Source organism: Musca autumnalis, unplaced genomic scaffold (assembly GCF_047663935.1).
Source record: "Musca autumnalis isolate F117 unplaced genomic scaffold, ASM4766393v1 scaffold_1, whole genome shotgun sequence".
NCBI lineage: Eukaryota > Metazoa > Arthropoda > Insecta > Diptera > Muscidae > Musca > Musca autumnalis.
This window is the reverse complement of record NW_027411644.1, coordinates 251,906,487-251,919,215: the sequence shown is the minus strand read 5'-3', so window position 1 is coordinate 251,919,215 and position 12,729 is coordinate 251,906,487.

The following is a 12,729-nucleotide window of genomic DNA, read 5'->3' as shown; positions in this document are numbered from 1 at the left end:
CGAGGAATCATAAGGGCTCCTGGCTGTCTCCAGATCAAAGAACAAGAAATCAAATTGATCACTTTGAGATAGATGGAAGACATTCATCGAGCGTGTTCGATGTGCGATCGTTCCGAGGAGCCAACATAGACTGCAGCAAAGGTGCGTACCAGATTAAACGTAGCAAATAAGGTACGAACAGACACAATTCGGGAATTCGACATCGGTAAGCTGCAATCACAATAGATACAGCATATTCCACTCAACTGGCTCAATTGCTTAATCATAGCACTCCTCGTCCCGATAACATATCAGCACAATGACAAATTATTGCCCACTCCATGCAAACAGCCGCAAAATCCATACTTGGACTTCCCAAATCTCCACCAAGGAACCCATGGTATAACCAGAAGTGTCGTGCTGCTACACGCGCGAGAGAGGTATCGGGAGAAAAGGATAGAGGAGAAACGTCTTTTCAGCAGGAAAAAAGAGAGGTGGAAAAACGGGAACGTGAAAAAATCAAGATGTAAAGGAGGCAAAATAAAGTCCGTAAATTCTACCAAAGAGTGAAACATCAAACTGATGGCTTTGGTACAGGCACATCCTCCTGTAGGGACCAGCAAGGTAATTTAGTAACTGATACAGATATTGTGCTAAGTTTATGGAAAGAACACTTTTCCAAACTGTTGGTATCCAATAGTACCGAAGACGACGAAGATACCACAGATCCAATCCCAGAAGATGGTATTGAATGTATACCGCCCAGCCAAGATGAGGCAAAGACAACAACAAATCGGCTGAAGAATAATAAGGCAGCAGGAGCCGATGGCTTACCAGCAGAGCTCTTCAAAACCGGAGGCGACACGCTGATAAGGTGTATGCATCAGCTAGTTAGCACAATCTGGTAGGAAGAACGCGTACCCGGCGATTGGAACCTGAGCATCCTGTGATAAAGGTGATAAGATTGTATGCTCTAACTATACGGGCATAAGTCTTCTTCCTATTGCCTACAAGATAGTGTCAGGGATATTATGCGAACGACTAAAGCCTATGGTCAAAGAAATAATTGGACCATATCAATGCGGCTTTAGACATGGCAAGTCCACCATTGACCAGATATTTACCCTGCGGCAAATCCTAGAAAAGACCCAAGAGATGCAGATCGATACCTACCACATTTTTTGTCGATTATAAAGCAGCCCCTACTTCCAATGGTATTCCAAGTCATGTCTGAATTTGGTATCCCCACAAAGCTCATACGGCTTTGTAAAATGACTTTAACTGACACTCAATACTCTGTTAAAATAGGAAAGAACCTCTCCGAACGGTTTTATACCAAAAGAAGTTTCAGACAAGGAGACAGCCTTTCGTGCAGGTGTGCCAAGTTGGTGGTTTTCCCGCTACTTGTGGTGATTTTTGACATACAAAAACCACTGTTTAAGCAGGAATGTCAACTGTTTTAAGGTAAAAATCGCTACAGACCTATGGTGCGTATGTGGCTGTAGCGATTTTTACCTCGGAACAGTTGGCATCCCTGCTTTCGTGTGATCTCTTCAACATACAGCTGGAAGAGGTCATACGAGAGGCAAACGTTAAAAGAAATGGCACAAACCACACCAATAGCCACATGTTACTTGCTTATACTGAAGATATAGACATCATAGGACGATCAGTAAATGAAGTAACTGATACCCTTATGAAGATCGAAGTAGAATCTGCTAAAGTGGGTCTGGCGGTAAACGGCGAGAAGGCCAAGTTGATGGTGAGAGCTCGGACCAACTGTTGAAGTTGGTTCCTATAATTATGAAGTAGTAAAAGACTTCGTCTACCTCGGCACCGCCGTCAACACAACAAACAACATCAGTTATGAAATAAAAAGAAGAATTATATTGGCTAACAGATGCTACTTTGGCTTAAGTAAGCAGTTTAAAAACAAAGCCACACCTCGTCAAACAAAAGTAATAGTACGGTTACACTAGAGTTTTTGCCGAGTTAACCCACTTCGAAGGGATTTATTTGACGTTTGCGCTATGGAATTGACACTTTAAATCCAAACCCTCTGAGTTAATCCGGTTAAGTGTAACCGGGGTATAACATTTTATAAAACACTGATACTACCCGTGCTGATGTATGCCTCCGAAGCATGGGTACTTGCACAAGAGGACGAGGCAGTGCTTGGTGTGTTTGAGTGAAAAATTATTCAAACGATTTACCGACTAATTTGCGTTGATGGTGAATATCGACGTCGTATGAACTACGAGCTATATCTGCTTTACAACGACATCAGTATAGATAATCGAATCGAGATACAACGACTGCGTTGGCACGAATCCGCTAAAAGGCGTATAAATACGGGCCACATGGCGGTATACTGGCAGACCAAGGAAACGATGGAGCAAACAAGTGGAAGAAGAACAAATGTTCTGTAATGGGCCAGCTAAGTAAGTAAGTAAGTAAGAAGTTAATATTACGTTTACAAATAAACGGATTTGATAAATCCACTGAGTTTCAAATGTCAATTGCGTATACGTCAAATAAATCCTCATAAAGAAGATTAATCCGACAAAAAACCATAATATAAACACGCTATTAAATAAAAAAATTGTTTATTTATTTTTTATTATGTGTCTTTTATAATCATTTTTAAAATCTGAATATTTATAAATAATACATTTTTATAAAATATAATGCAAGAAGATTCCATAATTAGGCGATCCCAGTAGTTTTCTAATTTAAAAAAAATATATTTTAGAAGAATTTCGCGTATTTTAATTACACTGTACAACAAAATTGAACTTTTTTAAAATTACAAAAAAAAAACCGCACAGATTATGAAAGTGGACCGAAAAAAAGAAGACACGTGTATCGGCGTTTTGAAAGTTTATGTCGGGAAGTAACCTAAATAGGCGTGCAAGTTCCGCCCATTTTTACAGGTTTTGAAATATTCGACATCAGATTCCTTGGGATCCTTGCATTTTAGGTATAAAGTGTCTTTGGCAATATTACTGACAACAATGCGCGGTATCGTTTTATAAAAATAACAATAACCCTCATGCGAGTCATTAAAGGGGTCTTTTTGGTCCCTTTTTTCAAAAACGTTTAAAAACTTCTTTAAAATGTGATCGTATCAGATCAAAATATTCTACAAAATTATTTGTCATAAAATTTTACTATAGGACCCCGAACACACCAAAACTCTAAATCGTACCTAAACGCCAGGAATCTGCCAAACGTAAGATGACGTTTTAGGGTTAATGTTTTACTTTATTAAGTTTTGTCCCACAAACCTACATTCTAGATAGAAGACGTCAAAGACAAAAATAATCTCCATTAAATTTCAATATAAGTCGCCGAATAAATGAAATATGTATTTGCGATATATATCAAGAAAACATATACATCAAATTTGCCAACAAAACACCCAAATATTTTTTGAATAAATTAGTTTTGTTCTCTTTTGAGTTGATGCATGAAAGTAGCATGAAATTTAGCTTCAGACGAAAAGTGTTAAAAGAAGAAATATTCTAAACAAAATTTCACTGTAAGTCCCATAACAAAATAGATATCTAAGTAAAATACTTTGTTAAGAAAATTACGTTACAAAATTAGATATTATAGGTAGAAATTGTTTGATAAACTTTTAGACTCTTAATTAAAATTTATTCCATACTGAGTCAAAATCTCCTAAAATACTTCACTTTTTGGGGATTGTGTCAAAAGAAGAAATATTCCAAATCAAATTTCATTATGAGTCTCTGAACAAATGAAATTTGTAGCTACAATATTTAACATCTCCCGAAGCTTTCGTTTTTTATATATGATTTAGGACCACATTCTACCGTTTTTATTCACATTTTCGTTATCTGTGGTCACAAAATATATTTTATTGATGTTTTTTCCTATAAATTCTTTAAGAAGATTATGTGTGCTTGATCCAAACTGTTTTTGAAATATCTATGGTGATTAAATATAGGGAAAATATTTATAACCCAGATCGGAATTTGTAAAATTACGTATAATCAAGATAAGTCATAGGTTCCTGATATTGTATGTGAATATGCGGGGATAGTCGACGGCTATTGTCCAGTGAATATATCTAACATACGGATCCTAACATCCATGATTTTGGCATGGTCCTAAATACTATAATTTTTTATGATCATTCATGATACACACATGTATGTCAGTTTCTAGGGTTAATTCAGTCAATTTTATCAGAGCAGGAGTAGCTGCCATCATATTTTACTTAGATATCTAGTTTGTTCTGGGACTTACAGTGAAATTTTGTGTAGAATATTTCTTCTTTTAACACTTTTCGTCTAAAGCTAAATTTCATGTTACTTTCATGCATCAACTCGAAAAAATAACAAAACAAATTTATTAAAAAAAAATATTTGGGTATTTTGTTATATTTTCTTGATATATATTGTAAATACATATTTCATTTATTCGGCGACTTACAGTCTGTCGCAAAAGTTAGTATACACCGTTGAAACCAAAATGTATTAGTGATAAATATCACTATAACTTATAGAAAACAACAAACAATTAGTTTTATTTGATAGACAAGAAGGTTGTCTTCCGTAATAACAATTCAAAGTGCGCAATATTTGCATACATTAGCAAATGTACGGTTCGAATCCCAAAAATACCAAAATTTATGTCGCAAAAGTTAGTATACAATGGAGAATCCTCGTGGAACTGTGTAAAAAGTTCTTGATATTTTTGAACAAAATGAAACTAAATCTGTACTTAAGATCATAAAGAGTATATTAATTGGTTTTAATGACAGTTATAGTACTTGTAGTGACAAGTCCAACGTACACTGTGTCGTAAAATCCACAAAAATTGGTCATCTACAAATACAACAACTGTAGCGACAAAATTCCGGGTGTTATGTCCTGTTTATGGATTCTAAAGCCATGAAATGCTCAGAAAAGCTCTAAAGTTTCAATATGGGGTGATCTTGATCGAGTTTCGCCTTGTCCTGTATGAAAAAACGGGAATTTCTTGAAGGAAACCCATACTTTTGAGGTCATTGTCCTTTTGAAACGTGTAATAATACTTAATCCTTACACATAAGGACTTTCCTTTTGAGTTAATTTTCTCACAAATGTTGCCCCTTTTCATATTCCCACCAAAAGTAAATAGTAGGAGAACCTCAAAGTCCGTTGTAAGCCCTACAGTTAAACTGTCCTAACTGCCTTTTAGCAGTATCGAACATGCTTCTCATGTCCCTAGTGTCTAATGTACTACTAATGTCTAATGAACTTCTTCTAACTGATCCATTTAGTTGTATTTTGGTCCTAAGTGAAGCGAACACAGCTTTTCAGAACGTTCTTGCACAATCCATGCGTTATAACAGCAGAGAAAGCTCTGTATTAAAATTTTTAATGAGGTATCATATCCTTCTGTAGTGGTGGAGTATCACTGTAGAACTTACACCCGAACTTGAGGTTCTCCTACTATTTGTTTTTGGTGGGAATGTGAAAAGGTACATAACTTGTGAGAAAATTAACTGAAAAGGAAAGTCCTTATGTGTAAGGATTAAGGATTATTACACGTTTCTTAAGGAAAACGGCTTCAAAAGCATGGGTTCCTTCAAGAAGTTCCCGTTTTTTTTCAAACAGGACAAGCCGAAACTCGATCAAGATCACCCCATATTGAAACTTTAGAGCTTTTCTGAGCATTTCATGGCTTTAGAATCCATAAACAGGACATAACACCCGGAATTTTGTCGTTACAGTCGTTGTATTTGTAGATGACCAATTTTTGTGGATTTTACGACCCAGTGTACGTTGGACTTGTCACTATAAGTACTATAACTGTCGTTAAAACCAATTAATATACTCTTTATGTACTTAAGTACAAATTTAGTTTCATTTTGTTCAAAAATATCAAGAATTTTTTACACAGTTCTACGAGGATTCTCCATTGTATACTAACTTTTGCGACATAAATTTTGGTCTTTTTGGGATTCGAACCCTACATTTGCTAATGTATGCAAATATTGCGCACTTTTAATTGTTATTACGGAAGACAACCTTCTTGTCTATCAAATAAAACTAATTGTTTGTTGTTTTCAATAAGTTATAGTGATATTTATCCCTAATACATTTTGGTTTCAACAGTGTATACTAACTTTTGCGACAGACTGTATATTGAAATTTGATGGAGAATATTTTTGTCTTTGACGTCTTCTATCAGATAAATGGTATGTTCCTTTACTTCTGAAAATGGTAAAACCGGCAAAAGTAGTAAAAGTTTAAAACTGCTCCCATATGAATTGTATTGTGTCAGAAGTAAAGGAACGCTTTTCGAGTAAAAAGTTGTAAAACTTGAAGATTCTTGAACGTAAAGGAACAGAGCTAAAGTACACCATAAACCCTAAAACTTGATTTTACTTTTGGCAGATTCCTGGCATTTAGGTACGTTTTGGAGTTTTGGTGTATTCGGAGACCTATAGTAAAATTTTATGACAAATAATTTTGTAGAATATTTTGATCTGATACGATCACATTTGAAAGGAGTTTTAAAAGTTTTTGAAAAAATGACCAAAAAGACCCGTTTAGTGACGCGCATGAGGGTTAATTTTTTCATAAAAAGATACCCCGCATTGTTGTCAGTAATATTGCCAAAGGCACTTAATACCTAAAATGCAAGGATCCCAAGGAATCTGATGTCGAATATTTCAAAACCTGTAGAAATGGGCGGAACTTGCCACGATTATTTAGGTTACTTCCCGACGTAAACTTTCAAAACGCCGATACACGTGTCTTCTTTTTTTCGGTCCTCTTCCATAATCTGGCCGAATTATCTTGTAATTATGTTTTGTGTTGTACAGTGTTATTTTCCATGAGGAAAAATTCCGACGACTTCCCTCGAAATATTGCAGTAACTAAAACATTTGAATCTGTTCTGACGACAATGAGTGTAGCTGCCTCCACGAGAATTAGTGATGTTATTGTAGTCACGCCACAAACCCTCATGCGTTGCCAATCGTTCGTTATTGTTGGTGTACACAGGGAGTGTCATACATTTCGGAAAAAAATTGTAGTCTATGTTTCAACCAAGCGAAATAATATTCTTCCTTCGAATGTATAAGACTTTTGGTATGTTCCTTTTACTTTTGAAAATGGTAAAAACGGCAAAAGTGGTAAAAGTTGTAAACTGCTCCCATATGAATTGTATGGTGTCTGAAGTAAAGGAACGCTTTTCGAGTAAAAAGTGGTAAAACTTGAAGATTCTTGCACGTAAAGATTCTTCACATACATGCATAAGACAGGGTTAGAGTTGTTAGAGTTAAACTCGATTTTCATGCACTATTAGGAATATTCAGAATGACAATTTTAATAAAACCTATGTTCATTTATTCATAACAAAGAAGACATTTGATCTGTCGCAGAACCTGCATGTATCTACTGCTTTCGAAATTTGTACCATTTTCCCTTTATAAGTTGAAAAGTTTTAAACGTTTTTGATATTTAAGTTTGATTGAAATTAAATATTTAAGCTTGTGCTTAAATTTCCATATTTTTTTTATTTAATATATTTCAATAAATTATGACCCAAAATCATCTACAACGATCTTGGTCTTGTTTACAGGTTCATTTGACATGCACACTTGCACTGCCATTGTCATTTTTTTATCATTGACTATTAAAATAGGATATAATTAATATTCGCCGTTTATTAATGTAGGATTGCATGCAATTTCGTGGAAAGTAAAACATGACATTTACAACGGTAATTGGATGATATTTACGAATACAGACAGGATTGAAAACTTAGATAAAAACATATTATATGGTGTGTTTCTTTTGCACTTCCTAAATGTTACTGAAAAAAAAAACAATGAAAAAATTAGCTAAACACTCTTAGTATATGACTGTACAAATGTCCCCAATTTTAAAAAGAAATATAATTTTCGTAGATGACAAAACACGTTGTGGAAGTTTCCAGTGCATTTTTAGTCGTGAGCCAAATTTGCTGCACTCAATCAACACAGCCAAAAATCCAATAATGCAATAAAAATGCAAGCCATTTCGAAATATTCCAGAATGAATAAAATGCATTTATAATACATATGTGAAAAACAAGAATATTAAGAACTTTATTATAAAAACTCAAATAATAAAAATGTTTCCATTAATTTTAATTGAAACTGAATCTTCTTCCTCCTTCTGCATTTTATACACGGATTTTGCTTCATCATCGAAAAGGTTTTTTTATGTTGCCTTCCCATCACTAGTTCAGCTTTCGACATACACTCCAACTCCACTCCATTAAGAATTTCCGTCTCGTGAATTACCGCAACAATGTTCGCAACTTTGGTTTCGCGCTACATTAACGATTTTTGTCCGCTCGCGAGCAAATTTTTGGTTGTTGCGGACAAATATTATCGCGGTTTTACTTCTGCTTTTAAGAAAAAAATTATTATAAAAACGCTAATTATTTTATTGAGCACAATTGTCACTAAAAATTTATCACGAAGTGACGTCATTAAGTAGATTGCATAATATTTGTAAAATGTTACTCAGCATTCGCTGAATTTACAAAAAATTGACAAAATTTTAAATGTAATCCGAATTTTTTGTATATATAGGTCCATTTACCCGTCAAAAATTACAAAAAAAAAAACAGTTTTAAAGAAAGACTTCACGGGGAATCGAATGAGACCAAACTTATAATCATCGGGATAGTAGTTAGGATATTATAGCCAAAATAAGCACATATTTGTGTTACAAAAAACAAATTTTGGTTTGGAATAATTGTTTTCACATGAATTCTAGAGTTGAAAATATTGGAAAAATTCTATTGAGGTATTGAGGTACAGCCGGACAGACAGTCTGATGAACATAGCTAAATCCACTCCAAAGTGTCTGAAACGGATTTCGTTCAAACATACTTGGGGTCTAAAACCATTATTCCGATAATGAACGTTTTTAATTGTGGAATACTTTTTCTATAGATTTGGTAGCCACCAATTTTCGGTAATTTGACACAGTGAGAAGTATCCCATCTTGCCGTATTGCATAAAAACCATGGGTCCACTTTTACGTATAACCAGTGATGCCAGATTCGCCGATTTATCGGCATTTTGCCGATTTTTAGTCCAAAAAAATAGAAATGCCGATTTGCCGATTTTTACCCCTAAAATGCCGATTTTTAGTTAAGGCAACTTGTTCACATGAAATTTCCATTTTGTATGAAAATTGTGGTTGCTAGAACTAATTTGTTACAATAACAAAGACAACTATATCGTCAAGAGTAGTTTGATTAATAATAATAATAAAATTTAACATTTTATAAAAACCGTTTGAATTTTCTTGATTACCATTAAATATGTACGTCAAGGAAATTGTTCAAAAAACGAAATTGTCGAAAAGTGGGTTAGTGGAAATAATTAAAAACTGCACAAACTATTACATTGAACTTTATGGTCAGATTTTGAAGCGGTTTAATTTTGAAAATAAATTTAAGTGCCTAGCTTCAATAAATCAAAGTTTTATAATAAATGGCACACAAGATTCATTTTTCAACATTATAAAGGAATACGAATGCTCTATTAACATAAACGAAAAGCAAGAATCACGCGAACTTTCACGTTCAAATTTCCAAAATTTGTTTAAAGATAAAAACGTAGAGTTGCTAGAATTTTGGAAAACAATGTGTGAATTAATATGTGCAAATTCTGAATCATTATTTCCTATTTTGTCCAAATTTATTAAACATGTTTTAGTCTTGCCACATTATTCAGCAAATGTGGAAAGAGTTTCTAGCCAAGTAAATTTAAATAAAAACAATACAACTAGTAAGAAAGTGTCAGTCGGCTTTGCTGACAGAGGTATACCCTCAGCCTATGTGAATTGAAACTTTCTTCTACGCACAAATCGAATGTTTTTAAGGTCTTTTTTTAAAATTATATTGTTACGAATGTAACTGATAGGTTTAAGTTAATTTAGTTTAATTTCCGTTAATTTAAAAATTTGAATTGTAACGTAACGTTTTATTACGCAGTTATTTTATTTAAGCAACAACAACTACCATGTAGAACTCTCTTCATCATTCTAGTCGTTACATTACCTTTTGTTAATGTTCTTTTGTTTGTTTTGCAAAAATCATGTAATTATCGTTTAGTTTGTTACTTCTTTTCTTGCATTTATTTGTTGTTGTAATTACGTCATTGATCATCCCCCATGTATGTGAGTCTGGTTGTTCGCTTAGTGCGAATGTGCGTCTGTGTGTTCGCTGTACATATTCGAGGAGTTGCCAGACATTTTCTAGAGGACTCTCGAACAGGGAGACTTTGGGATATAAATACAGGGGAACTGGCAATGACGAGTGAGTTGTGTTTTAAGCGTTGAACTGAACAGATCGGTTAAAGAAGTGCTGCGTGCTAACTAGAGACTTGCTGTGTGCTTTGTAATTAAAGTCGGTTCTGAATAAGTGTAATAAAGTAAATAAAGCATTGTAGAAACGTAATCTAAAACGAACCCTGTTTTATTTGGTACAAATCGTATCGGGGAATATAACAACGTCTACACGGAGATTAGTTAAATCTAATTCCGTAACAATATGGCCGAAAAATGTGGATTAAAATTTAAATTCAAAAGTGTTGTGGAGGTGGTACATAAAGGAATGGACCGACATAGTCCATTAGGGAAGTGGATTTTATTTTGAGAGTTATATCTTTTCGATAGATATCGCGCCCACTAGTCATTTCAGTGGGTCATCGTATAACTTTTGGAATCGGTTGATCAGTTCGAGAATTATCGTTTTTTACACCTCTCGGGCTATATTCTCAAGAAGTATGGACATGCCCCTGAAAAAGCTTTTACCGTCGTAATGGAGGCAGCGTATTCAAATTGTTTAAACCAAAATCGAAGTGATTCGAGAGCAGGGGCTGGATTCTTGTTCTATGAAAAATTGAAATGAAAAATATTTCCTTTATAATTTTTTTCATTTGACAGTTTTCTTCTTTGTAAAAGTTTTCATTTTACATTTTCATAGAAAAGGAATTGGGCCTCAGTAGTGCGATTCTGTAACTCCTTAACGACAGAATTAACGACGATTGTCGGTACCCAGCAAACCAAATGTCGGATGTCCGACATATCGGAACAATTTCGGAAACAAAATCGTTCAGATTTCGAATCGATTTCTATACGATTTATCGTAGGGGAATCCGTTCAGATTTCGTTCCGATTTCGAAGAAAATGTCGGAAGTAAATTTCCCTTCGAATATGCTAATGTTTTTCTTCCGATTTCGTTACGAATTCGTATCGATATGTCGGAAACAAATTTCCCTTCGCACAACAACCACCTTTTGTATATATCTAACAAGCAACATTTTAGTTTGTTGTGAAAAAACAAAATGGTTGGTTATAAAATTCGCATATACATTTTTTAAATATTTTAAATATAAATGCAACATATAATAATTCAAGCTAGTGCTGATAGACTCAACATATTCGTACACAAAGTTCACATTGATCTACTAGAACTACAAAATGATAACAACAGTGAAAATCATTAGATACCTTTGAAATTATAATCTTTCAATAAAAAACATAAAGAAAATTGATGAACAAAAATGAAGACGACATCAGAAAAAAATTTTTTTTCTTCGATAATCACACGAAATTATTCCAATATCGTTCAGAAATCTTTACGAAAGTTCGGAAGGTACATCAGATTTTCATACGACATTATTCCGAAATCGTTCAGAAATCTGTACGAAAATTCGGAGGAAAAAAATCGCATTCCGAATTTCCCAAAGATTTTCTTCCGATTTCGTTACGAATTCTGATCGAAATCGATCCGATTTCGCTCCGACATTTTGTTCCGAAATTATGTCAACCACTTCATACAACTTTCGTTAAGATATCGTTACGATTTCGGATCAGATATCGGACGTATAGTCCGAATTTTGTTCCGATTTCGTTACGATATCGGTACGATTGGTTTGCTGGGTAGTTAACGATAATTTTCGGTAAGTGCTATTCTGTAACCAATTTTAACGATTTTTGTCGGTAAATTTTGTCGTTAATTACCGAAAATTATTGTTAAGTTAACAACCAAAAAAAAGTAGTTGTTAAGTCTTAACGACAGTACATTATTGCAATATTTTGCTGAATTCTTTTAACAACGGCGTTCTATATGAACATATGCTATGCCAATAAAGACGGTACACAAGGTAAATTCCGCCTTATTGAGAAAAATCTTCTTAAGACATTTACATAAGGGTTAACTATGTAGGATAACAGTGGGAAGCTTCGCCACTGTTGTGCATTCGCCGGCGCCGATTTTATTGAAGCTGCATAAAGATCACCATAGAGAAAGTTGTAGATCTTCGATTAACTCATAACTTTCCTTTAGAACACCTTTATGTAGCATTAATTAAATCGGCGCTGACGAAGGCGCAACATTGGCGAAGCTGCCCCATGCTACTACCTAAAGAGGAAAAACGTTAGCTAATGCTTCAAAAGAACTCAAGTGTGGTATTTGGTATAGGTCTTACATAGCAACCTATACCAATGTCCTTAACACTATCTTCCTAGGAGGCACGTGACGTGAATAAAATAGTACGTGACACGTGAATAGTATTACTATAACCTACTTTGTTCTGTGATAATCTCATAGATTTAAACTCAGCATCACTAACAATCAGAATGCTAAAAATGGCGTATAAGCTTGGATTTTCGAACTGTTCATACTCTCCGCTATGAGAAATTTCTTTTAATGTGGGCG